This window comes from Callithrix jacchus, chromosome X, assembly GCF_049354715.1.
Source record: "Callithrix jacchus isolate 240 chromosome X, calJac240_pri, whole genome shotgun sequence".
Classification (NCBI taxonomy): Eukaryota; Metazoa; Chordata; class Mammalia; order Primates; family Cebidae; genus Callithrix; species Callithrix jacchus.
In genome coordinates this window covers 48,301,044-48,312,842 of record NC_133524.1, presented here as the reverse complement: position 1 = coordinate 48,312,842, position 11,799 = coordinate 48,301,044, and the positions used below count along the sequence as shown (strand labels likewise).

At 43.1% G+C, this 11,799-nt stretch overlaps 2 pseudogenes; one reads left to right on the top strand and one right to left on the bottom strand.

Annotated features, from left to right (window-relative positions):
- Positions 1-2,389: 2,389 nt before the first annotated feature.
- LOC118150751 (U6 spliceosomal RNA) lies at positions 2,390-2,490 on the top strand (annotated as a pseudogene).
- Positions 2,491-10,793: 8,303 nt separating this feature from the next.
- On the bottom strand, positions 10,794-11,736 carry LOC100386170 (small ribosomal subunit protein eS1 pseudogene; annotated as a pseudogene).
- Between the last annotated feature and the right edge of the window lie 63 nt (positions 11,737-11,799).

Genomic DNA, 11,799 nt, shown 5'->3' with positions numbered 1-11,799 from the left:
TGTAGAAAACTCCCCTGCTCCCTCAGGCAGCACTAGCAGAGGCAAGTGGAAGCCTCAGAGGTACCAGATAGACCAAACAGACAAAAATAGCACCGCAGGGGCTCTGAAGACTAAACCACCATTGGAAACAACAGCAGAAAAACTAGGCCAAAACCTACATGATAAACCTAAATATAGTGACTGCCTGCTAAAATAAAAGACTTAAATAGGACTCAGAGTCTCCTAACATAATAGCTGAGGATGCACCTCAAAAAATTAAAAATAGGCCAGGCAGAGTAGCTCACACCTGTAATCCTAGGACTTTGGAAGGCCAAGGAGGGAGTATCACTTGAGCCCAGGAGTTAAAGACCAGCCTGGGCAACATAGCAAAACTGGTCTCTACAAAAAATACAAAAATGAGCCAGGTGTGGTGGCACACACCTGTAATCCCAGTTACTTGGGAGCTTGAGGCAAGAGGATTGCTCGACCTCAGGAGGTACAGGCTGCAGGAAGCTGTGATTGATCATGCCACTGCACTCCAGCCTCGGGGAGAGGGCAAGATCCTATCTCAAAAAAAAAATTAAAAGTAGAATTACCATATGATCCAGCAATCTCACTACTAGATACATGACCAGAGCAAATTCTGTCATTAACCTGGAGGGTATTATGATAAGGAAATAAGCCAGCACAGAAAGACAAATACCACACTGTCTCATTTATGTGTGGAATCTACAAAAGTTGGACTCATAGAAGCAGAGCGTAGAATGGTGGTTACTAGGGGCTGGGAGTGAAGCGGGTTGGGGAGATGTTGGGGAGAAGTTGGTGAAGGATAGAATATTTCAGTTAGATAGCAGGAATAAGTGAGATCTATTGTACAACATAGCGACTATAGTCAAGAGTAATGTACTGTATTCTTTAAAAAAAAATAGAGACGCTGGGCTCAGTGCCTCACGCCTGGAATACCAGAAGTTTGGGAGGCAGAGGCGGGCAGATCCCAAGGTCAGGAGTTCGAGACTAGCCTGGCCAACATGGTGAAACCCTGTCTCTACTAAAAATACAAAAGTTAGCTGGGTGTGATGGTACACGCCTGTAGTCCCAGCTACTTGGGAGGCTGAGGCAAGAGAATCTCTTGAACCCAGAAGGCAGAGGTCGCAGTGAGCTGAGATTGTGCCACTGCACTCCAGCCTGGTGACAGAGTGAGACTCCATCTCAAAAATAAATAAATAATTTAAAAAACAGTGACAAGGTCTCCCTGTGTCTTTGGAGTGCAGTGGCACAATTGCGGCTCACTGCAGCCTCAACCTCCTGGCCTCAAGTGATCCTCCTGCCTCAGCATCCTGAATAGCTGGGGCCACAAGTGTGAGTCACCACACCCAGCTAATTTTTTATTTGTAGAGAGGAGTTCTTGCTATGTTGCCCAGCCTGGTCTCAAGCACCTGGGCTCAAGTGATCTTTCTTCTTTTGCCTCCCAATGTGCTGTGATTACATCCATGAGCCACCATGTGCCTGGTTGTATTATATTCTTGAAAATTGCTGGCCAGGTGCAGTGGCTCTCGCCTATAATCCTACCACTTTGGGAGGCCGAGGCAGAAGGATCACTTGAGCCAAGAGTTCGAAACCAGCCTGGCCAACATGGAGAAACCCTGTCTCCACAAAAAAATATAAAAATGAGCCGGGTATGATGGCAGGTGCCTATAGTCCCAGCTACTCAGGAGGCTGAAGTGGGAGGATCACCTTAGCCCAGAAGGTCAAGGCTGCAATGAGCCCAGATTGCACCACTGCACACCAGCCTGCACAACAGATTGAGACCCTGTCTCAAAAAAATAAAGAAAATTGCTAAGGGAATAGATTTCAAGTATTCTCACAAAAACATGATAAGTATGTAAAGTAATACATGTTAATTAGCTCCATTTAGCCATTCCACAGTGCATATATATTTTAAAACATCATGTTGTACATAACATGTATATATGCAATTTTTGGCTTTTTTTTTTTAGATGGAGTTTCACTCTTTTTGCCCAGGCTGGAATGCAATGACGTGATCTTGGCTCACTGCAACCTCTGCCTCCCAGGTTCAAGTGATTCTCCTGCCTCAGCCTCCCAAGTAGCTGGCATTATAGGTATGGCCACTACACCTGGCTATTTTTTTTTTTTTTTTGTATTTTTAGTAGAGACGGAGTTTCTCCATGTTGGTCAGGCTGGCCTTGAACTCCCAACCTCAGGTGATCCACCTGCCTTGGCCTCCCAAAGTGCTGGGATTACAGGAGTGAGCCACCTCGCTCACCCAGCCATTTAAAATTTTTAATTAAAAACAAATTATCAGAATACAATAGAAATTGTACTAAGAACCAAGAAAATCACAAGTTGAATACAAAAAACCAACTCATGCCAACATCAAGATGACTCAGATGTGATTGCTTTGGCAGCACATACACTAAAATTGGAACGATACAGAGAAGATTATCACGGCCCCTGTGCAAGGATGACAAGCAAATTAAAAAAAATTTTTTTAAGATGACTCAGATGATGAAATTATCTGACAAGGATTTTAAAGCAGCTATCATAAAGTTTCAACAATCAACTAGAGATTCTACAAATTCTCTTGGAACAAATAAGAAAAGAGAAAAAAAGTCAGCAAAGAAGCAGAAATTACCAATACCAAAAAAAATGGAAACAAAGAACTGAAGAGTGCAATAACAGAAATAAAAACCGGGGTGCAGTAGCTCATGCCTGTAATCCCAGCACATTGGGAGGGTGAGGCGGGAAGATCACTTGATCCCAGGTGTCAGAGACTAGCCTAGGAAAAATGGTGAGACCCCATTTCTATTAACAACGAATAACAAAATAACAAAAAAAAAAATTTTTTTTAATCTCACTGGGGCCAGGTGTGGTGGCTCACACCTGTAATCCCAGCACTTTGGGAGGCAGAGATGGGTGGATAACCTGAAGTCAGGAGTTCGAGACCAGCCTGGCCAACATGGCAAAATCCTATCTCTACTAAAAATACAAAAACTAGCCAGGTGTGGCAGAGCATGCCTGTAATCCCAGCTACTTGGAAGGCTGAGGCTGGAGAATCACTTGAACCTGGGAGTCAGAGGTTGTGGTGAGCTGAGATCACACCACTGCACTCCAGCCTGGGCTGCAAGAATGAAACTCTGTCTCAAAAAAAAAAAAAATCTCACTGGATGGGCTCAATAGTAGAATGGAGATGACAGAAGATAGAATCAGTAAACTTTTGAAGACAGATCAGTAAAATTCACCCAATATGAATAAAGGAGTGAAAACTGACAGAAAATACTGAACAGAGCTTTGCAAACCTGTGAGACAACAACAAAAGACCCAGTGTATTCGTTTGTTTTCACACTGCTTTAAGGAACTACCTGAGGCTAGGTAATTTATAAAGAAAAGAGGTTTAATTGACTCACAATTAAATGCCTGGGGAACCCTCAGGAAACTTACAATCATGGTAAAAGGGGAAGGAGAAGCAAAGCACGTCTTACATGGTGGCAGGAGAGAGAGAGAGCACGCTCAAAGGGGGAAATGCCACACGTTTTAACCATCAGATCTTGTGAGAGCTCACTCATTATGAAGAGAAGAGCATGGGGGAAATCTGCCCCCATGATCCAATCACCTCCCACTTGGTCCTTCCCCTGAAATGTGGGGATTACAATTAGACATGAAATTTGGGTGGAGACACAGAGCCAAACCATATCACCCAATAGTCATACCATGGAAGTCCCAGGACAAGAGAAAGGCAATATGGCCAAAAGAGTATTTGAAGAAAAAAATGAATGAAAGGTCTCAAATTTGGCAAAGGACACAAACCTACAAATCCAAGAAGCAGAGGGAATCTCAAAGAGGATAAACTCAAAGTCCATGTCTAGATGTATTATAAAACATTTGAAGGCCAGGCGCGGTGGCTCACGCCTATAATCCCAGCACTTTGGGAGGCTGAGGTGGGTGGATCACAAGGTCAAAAGATCGAGACCATCCCGGTCAACAAGGTGAAACCCCTCTCTATTAAAAATACAAAACTTAGCTGAGCATGGTGGTGTACACCTGTAGTCCGGCTACTCGGGAGGCTGAGGCAGGAGAATTGCTTGAACCCAGGAGGCGGAGGCTGCGGTGAGCAGAGATCGTACCACTGCACTCCAGTCTGGGTAACAACAGCGAAACTCCATCTCAAAAAAAAAAAAATTGGAAATTTGAAAGCTGAAGAAAATGAAAATAACATGATGAAAGCAGCCAGAGAGAAACAAGAATTACTCATAGCAGAACATCAATTTAAATGCCAGCATTCTTCTTTTCCTGAGCAGGAAAAAAAAAAAAGACAGGAGGTTTCTCAACTGGGGGTCAGAAGGAAGTAACAGAACATTTTTCTTTTTTTTTTTTTTTTAAAGACAGGGTTTCACCATATTGGTCAGGCTGGTCTTGAACTCCTGACCTCAGGTGATCCACCCACCTCAGCCTCCCAAAGTGCTAGGATTACAAGCATGAGCCACCACGCCCGGCAACAGAACATTTTTCAAAGTGCTGGAAAGAAAAGAGCTGTGAACTACAAATTGTATGTCTGCTGAAACTGTCAGGTAAGAAAGAAATTAAGACAGTCAGACAGGAAAACTAAATAATCTGTTGCGAGCAGGCCTACCCATAACAATTGGATAAGGAAGTTCTTTTGTTTAATTGTATTTATTTATTTGTTTGTTTGTTTATTTTTTAAGAGACAGGGTTTCACCATGTTGGCCAGTCTGATCTTCAACTCCTGACCTCGTGATCCACCTGCCTCGGCTTCCCAAAGTGCTGGGATTACAGGCGTGAGCCACCACACCCGGCCAGGAAGTTCTTAAAAAACAAATAAAGAAAAAGAAAATTAGAAAAGAAAGATTCAGCCAGGTGCAGTGGCTCACACCTGTAATCCCAGAACTTTGGGAGGCTGAGGCTGAAGGATTGCTTGAGGATAGGACTTTGACACTAGCCTGGGCAACATAGCAAGACCCCCATCTCAACAAAAAAATTCAAAATTAGCTAGGCATGGTGGTGCACTCCTGTAGTCCCAGTAACTCTGGAGGCTGAGGCAGGAGGATCACCTGCGCCCAGTAGTTCAAGGCTGCAGGGAGTTATGATGGCTCCACTGCACTCCAGCCTGGCCAACAGAGTGAGACCCTATCTCTAAAAAAAAAAAGAAAGAAAGATTCTTGGCACATCAAGAAGGAAAAACACTCAAAGAAAAGAGCAAAAACATAAGTACATAAAATAGACTCTCCTTTTCCTCATGAGTTTTATATACCATATTTGATGATTGAAACAAAAATTATAATACCATCTGATACTAAGGCAATGATATTTAAAAGTTATATGTATTATATTATACATATATTAAAAGATATATATATATATATGTGGTCTGAATTCATACAAAACTCATACATTAAATCCTAATCTCCAGAGCAATAGTATTAAGAGGTGGGCGTATAGGAGGTGAATAGATTATAAAGGCTCCTTGCTCCTAAGTAGGATTTAGTGATGTGACCTTATAAAAGAGGCCTGAAGGAGCTTGTTGTCCACTTACGCTATGTGAGGAGACATAGATGGCACCATCCATGAGGAATGGGTCCTCATCAGACACTGAATCTGCTGCCAGCTTGATCTTGGATTTCCCAGACTCCAGAATTGTAAGCAGCCCATTTCTGTTGTTTACAAATTACCCAGTCTATGATATTTTTAGAGAGCAGACTAAACAAAGGAAGACTATATGTTTTTCTTATTCAGGTACCATAAGGCCAACAGATCAGTAGATAACTGCCGTTGAAAAGATAGTTTGGGCCAGGTGTAGTGGCTCACGCCTGTAATCCCAGCACTTTGGGAGGCCGAGGCGGGTGGATCACGAGGTCAAGAGACCGAGACCATCCTGGTCAACATGGTGAAACCCTGTCTCTACTAAAAATACAAAAAATTAGCTGGGCATGGTAGTGCGTGCCTGTAATCCCAGCTACTCAGGAGGCTGAGGCAGGAGAATTGCCTGAACCCAGGAGGCGGAGGTTGCAGTGAGCCGAGATCACACCACTGCACTCCAGCCTGGGTAACAAGAGCGAAACTCCGTCTCAAAAAAAAAACCAGACATCATTAAGTCACAGTAGACTGTGATAAGAGACTAAGAGACATGTGTATTTTAATACCCAGAGCAATCACTATGAAAACTGTACAAGGAAGGAGATACACTCAAAAACGTCACATAAATCAAAGAATTCTAAAAAGCGTCCAAGTAATCCCACAGTAAGACAAGAAAAACAAAGGACCTAGGACCAAAGAAAACAAACAGAAAACAAATAATAAAATGAAAAACGCAAGTGTTAACATCGCAATAAATGCCTTATATGTATATGGTCTAAATATGCCAATTAAAAGACGACATTTAGCCGGGCTGGGCGGCTCACACCTATAGTCCTGACATTTTGGGAGGCTGAGGCAAGAGGATTGCTTGGGTCCAGGAGTTCAAGACCAGCTCAGATAACATAGCCAGACCTCATCTCTACAAAAAAAATCTAAAATTAGTCAGGTGTGGTGGTGCATATCTGTGGTCCCAGCTACTCAGGAGGCTGAGGTGGGAGGATCATTTGACCCCAGGAGGTCAAGGTGGCAGTGAACCGTAATTGCATCATGCACTCCAGCCTGGACAACAAAGCAAGACCCTGTTTCTACAAAAATTTTTTAAAAATTATTCAGGCAGCCGGGTGCAGTGGGTCATGCCTGTAATCCCAGCACTTTGGGAGGCCAAAGTGGGCAGATCACAAGGTCATGAGATCAAGACCAGCCTGGCTAACATGGTGAAGCCTCATCTCTACTAAAAAGTACAAAAAATTAGCTGGGCATGGTGGCATGCACGTATAATCCCAGCTACTCGGGCAGCTGAGGCAGGAGAATCACTTGAACCCAGGAGGCAGAGGTTGCAGTAAGCCAAGGTTGTGCCATTGCACTCCAGCCTGGGAGACAGAGCAAGACTCTGTCTCGAGGAAAAAAACAATATTCAGGCATACTGGCATGTGCCTGTAGTCCTAGCTACTCCAGACACTAAGGTGTTAAGTATGGCTTAAGCTCAGGAGATCAAGGCTACAATGAGCTGTGATCACTCCACTGTCCTCCAGCCTCGATGACAAAATGAGACCTTGGCTCAAAAACAACAAAACACATAATGGGCCAGACCTGGTGGCTTACACCTATAATTCTGGCACTCTAAGAGGCTAAAGCAGGAGGATTGCTTGAGGCCAGGAATTTGACCATCCTGGTCAACATAGTAAGACCCTGTCTCTACAGAAAAATTAAAAAATTAGCTGGGAGTAGCAGTGCACACTTGTAGTCCAAGTTACTCAGGAGGCTCAGATTGGGAGGATCACTTAAGTCTGGAAAGTCAAGGCTGCAGCCAGATTTCACCACTGCACTCCAGCCTGGGTAACAAAGTGAGAGCCTGTCTCAAATAAATAAATACATACATAAACTGGTAATTCAAAAAGTTTGCTCACACCTGTAATCCCAGCACTTTTGAAGGCTGACATGGGTAGATCACCTGAGGTCAGGAGTTCAAGACCAGGCTGACCAACATGGTGAAACCCTGTCTCTACGAAAAATACAAAAATTAGCCGGGCATGGTAGCATGTGCATGTAACCCCAGCTACTCAGGAGGCTGAAGCAGGAGAATTGCTTGAACCCGGGAGGCAGAGGTTGCAGTGAGCTGAGATCAAGCCACTGCACTCCAACCTGGAGCAAGACTCCGTCTCAAAAAAAAGAAGTCTCATCAAGTTAGGAATAGAAGAGAATGAGCTCAACTTCATAAAGAGCATCTACAAAAAACCTACAGCTGCCATCACATTATTGGTGAAAGACTGAATTATTTCTTCCTAACATAGGGAGCAAGAATATCTTCTCTCACCATTCTTTTTCTTTTTTTAGACGGGGTCTCACTCTGTCATGTAGGCCGAGTGCAGTGGCAAGATATGGCTTACTGCAGTCTTGACCTCCCAAGTGGCTGGGACCACAGGTGTGTGCCACCATGCCTGGTTGATTTTTGCATTTTTTGTAGACACAGGGTTTCACCATGTTGCCCAGGCTGGTCTCCAACTCCTGGACTCACATGATCCTTTTCCTTGGCCTCCCAAAGTGCTGGAATTATAGGTATGAGCCACTGTGCCCGGCCTTCTCTCACCATTCTTATTCAACATAGTACTAAAAGTTCTAGTCACCATATAACAAAAGGAAGGGAATACAAGCATACAGATTGTAAAGGGAAAACTAAATGACATGATTGTCTATGTAAAATATCCCAAGAAATCTACAGAAAAAAAAACAACTGGAATTCATTAGGGAGCTCAGTGAGATTGCTGAATACAAGATCAACAAGCAAAAACAAGAAAGAGCTGGGTGTGGTGGCATGCACCTGTAATCCCAGCTACTCCAGAGGCTAAGGCAGGAGGATCGTTTGAGACCAGGAGTTTGAGACCAGCCTAGGCAACATAGCAAGACCCTATTTCTACCAAAAAAGAATTGGTCAAGCATGGTGGCAAGCATCAGTAGTCTCAGCTATTTGGGAGGATCCCTTGAGCCCAGGAGTTCAAGGCTGCAGTAAGCTATGACTGTGTCACTGTACTCCAGCCTGGGTGACAGAGGGAGACCCCATCTCTAAAAAAAAAAGATCAACAAGCAAAACAATCACACTGCATACTAACAATAAACACATAGAAACTGAAATTTAAAATACAATACAACTAGGCCAGGTGCGGTGGCTCACGCCTGTAATCCCAGCACTTTGGGAGGCTGAGGCGGGCAGATCATGAGGTCAAGAGATCGAAACCATCCTGGCCAATATGGTGAAACCGTCTCTACTAAAAATACAAAAATTATCTGGGTGTGGTGGCGCACACCTGTAGTCTCAACTACCCGGGAGAATCACTTGAACCCAGTAGGCGCAGGTTGCAGTGAGCCAAGATTGTGCCACTGCACTCCAGCCTGGTGACAGAGCGAGATTTCATCTCAAAAATAAATACAATACAATACAGTACAATACAGCACAACTTACAATTAGTCCTTTTAAAAAAAGGAAATATATGGGTGTACACCTAACAAAACTTATACGGAGGATCTATATGATAAAATTATGAATTCCCGATAAAATTTTAAAAACACTACATAAATGGAGAGGCATGCTGTGTTCATGGATTGGAAAGCTCAACACAGTAAATATGCCAATTTTCAGGCCAGGCACGGTGGCTCATGCCTGTAATCCCAGCACTTTGAGAGGCTGAGATGGGTGGAATTCCTGAGCTCAGGAGTTCAAGACCAACCTGGGCAACATGGCAAAACCCCAACTCTACAAAAAAAAAAAAAAAAATTAGCTGGGCGTGGTGACACCTGCCTGTGGTCCCAGCTACTCAGAAGCTGAGGTGTGAGGATTACTTGAGTCTGGGAGGTGGAGGTTGCAGAGAATCAAGATTGCACCACTGCACTCTAACCCAGGTGACAGAGTGAGACCCCATCTCAAAAAAAAAAAGATGCCCATTTCCCCTAAAGGGGATACCTAAGTTTAATGCAATTCCTATCAACATCCCAACAAAGATTTTTTACAGACATAGACAGTAATTTTTTCAAGTGTATATGGAATGACAAAGGAACTAGAACATCTAAGGCAATTTTAAGAAAGAACAAAGTAGGAGGAATCATTCTACTCAGTATTAAGGCTTACTATATAGCCACATTAATCAAGACAGTGTGGTATTGGTGGAGGAATTGGCACATAAATCAATGAAACAGAATAGAAAACTCAGAAGAAGACCCACATATGGGCAGTTTATTTTGAGAAAGTTACAAAAGCACTTGAATGGAGAAGGATAGTCTTTTCAACAAATGGTGCTGGAGCAAGTGGAGATCCAAAGGGAAAAACGGAGCCTGAAACTCAAGTCACATCTTACACAAAAGTTAATGCAAAATGTAAAACTGTGTAACTTGTAGGAAAAAGACAGAAAAAAAGTCTTTGAAATCTAGAGATGGGCAGAGGTCTTTTGTTTTTTTTCAGACGGAGTTTCGCTATTGTCACCCAGGCTGGAGTGCAGTGGCGAGATCTCGGCTCACCGCAACCTCCACTTCCTGGGTTCAAGTGATTCTCCCACCTCAGCCTCTGTTGAATAAATCTCTTCAAATATTTTACAGAGTTCGACTCTTTTCACAGACAGGGTAAACGCACTTTACAGTGGCTTTGAGTGAGTTTGGCATGCTAGCTGGGACTACAGGCCTGCATCACCAGTCCTAATTTTTGTATTTTTGGTAGAGATGGGGTTTCACCATGTTGGCCAGGCTGGTCTCCAACTTCTGACCTCAAGTGATCCGCCAGCCTCAGCCTCCCAAAGTGCTGGGATTACAGGTGTAAGCCACTGCGCCTGGGTGAGATGGGCAGAGTTCTTAAACTTGACACCAAAAGCGTGATCTGTAAAAGGAAAACTTGATCAGTTGTTCCTCATCAAAATTTAAAACTTTCATTCTATAAAATCTCATGTGAAAAAGAAAAAAAAAACAAGAAAAAAATACATATATATAAATCTCATGTGAAGGTGAAGGTGAAAAGACAAGTTACAGCTTGGGAGAAATATTGGCAAATTATACATCTCATAAAACCATTACAAAGATAATAAGGGGATAATATTATAAAATATAAAGTATTGCAGATTGTGAAGGTTCTGGCCTTCTTTTTTTTTAAATTTTTTTATTTTACTTTATTTTTTAAAATAAAGATGGGCTTTCACCATGATAACCAGGCTGGTTCTGAACCTCGACCTCAGGTGATCCACCCACCTCAGCCTCCCAAAGTGCTAGGATTACAGGCATGAGCCACCACGCCTGGCCACAAATAAGACATTTTATTTGCCACACATTTTATTTGCCACTATTATAAGTCTGAACTTTAAACAGATTCTTGGACTGGTGGTTCATATCCATCAGCTCGTTCAACTTTAGCACCTATCTCATCCCCAGTGGCTTTTCCAGAACTACTGCCTTCACCATGAAGCTCCATGAGTTTTCCCAATTCAAACTTGGGCTTCTTCAGCATTTTTACTTTTCTAACGAAGACATCATGGAAAGCATAAATAGAGTGGCAAGCCTTTTCTATGTCTTTCCCAATGCTGTCTGGAATCAATTTACTGACCACTTCTTTCAAGTCATTTATCTGCACCTCTCGGGTCATGATTTCCATCAACTTCTTCCGGATTTGGCGGACCTGTTGGTGCTGAGCATAGGAGGTCTTCCGTATCCGATTGTTGCGTTTTTTAGTAAAACCAACACAGAACAGACGAAGCAAGTAACCATCAGTAGTCTTGACATCAACATGAGCTTCAGTAATGATTTAAGCTGCCATTTTTTGACCATGGAACACATTTTGTCACGGGTAAGATCCATGCCATGGAAGTTAGTCAGGCAGTTTTTGCCCTGAACATCTTCAGTAACCAGCTTGAATTTCCTAAATGCAACTTCATCGTTCTGCAAATCAGCAAGACTAACTTCAAACACTCGACCCTTGAGGCCATCAGATGCAATTTTGGTTCCTTGGGTCCTGGTGACTAGCGTCTTTCCAATATTTCTTACATTGAGCATAGCGGGTGCTTTCGCATCATACCAATCTTTCTTAGAAAATGGATCAACCACTTTCTTCTTGGCTCCCTTTTTGCCGCCTTTCGTAAGGCGCTTGTTCTTGCCAACCGCCATGGTGCTGCTCAGAGAGTCAAAAGGGCAGGTTCTGGCCTTCTTAAGAGATGACCCCACTGCTCCTAGAGATGATCTGAC